The sequence below is a fragment of the Aplysia californica genome, unplaced genomic scaffold, assembly GCF_000002075.1.
Source record: "Aplysia californica isolate F4 #8 unplaced genomic scaffold, AplCal3.0 scaffold00495, whole genome shotgun sequence".
Lineage (NCBI taxonomy): Eukaryota > Metazoa > Mollusca > Gastropoda > Aplysiida > Aplysiidae > Aplysia > Aplysia californica.
In genome coordinates, this window is record NW_004797765.1 from 184,697 (window position 1) to 185,693 (window position 997).

Sequence of the window (997 nt, forward strand, 5' to 3'; positions counted from 1 at the left end):
GGGGAGGAATTTTTGGCATACCTTATCTGATGAGAAAAGAAGACCGAGAGCGCAATACCCATTTCGAGGGAGATTCATTGGTTGGTTGCCTGTCGAAAAATGAATAATTTTTATGGTTGCCACCATGTGTTTCAAATGCATGAACAACACGCTCTGCATCTCAGTATATGGATCTGTTGCAGGTCTGTCATTCACACAGAATGCTCAGGCCATCGACTGATAGCAAACCAGTCTTACCTGGGGTAATGTTGAAGTGTTTTGGAGAAAGAGGTTTTTTTTAAAAAAATAAAATTTTAGGCCAGCCATTTGGAATTATCATCCATAGTTAGGCAAGCGGCAACTTTCACCCAGCCCCCAAGAGATTAGTTTTTTTCTGTTAATACATGTACACCACGAAAAAAAAAATTAGCTTGGAAACAATAATTTGTGATATATTAATTTGGTGTTTCTCAGTCAATTACGGTTTCGTTGTTGACACAACAGGTTCTTCTGTCGCTTGTCCATGCCGTCTGCTTCCAAAGGAAAGAGCGCGATCTCCCCCCTGTCTTGGTCAGATAATGCGGTCATCTGTGTCTCATGGTGCTGACATTTGAATCACCCCCCCCCACCCCCAAAATGGCTTTGCCTACAGGATTGTTTTAGAATTGTCCTTCACAAACAAACATACAAACGAACGAACAAACAAACAAGTCAACAAATACACAAACAAACAAACAAACAAACAAGCAAACAACAAAAAACATGTTAACATATTTTGAAAAAAAAATCCAAACACTGGACACAAACATAATATTATTATAAATTTATTTCTTTTCATTTGTCAACAATATTTGAGGAACAAAACCGCAGGAATTTTAGACACATCTAACACTTCGTCCTCTCACCTCCACTTTTCTAGTGAGCAGCGTCGGGACATTGTTGTAGCCTACTTATTAGAGTTGTACATTTCACATAATGTACTAAGAGGATGAAAGGACACTTCGGGTTGAGGCGAAAA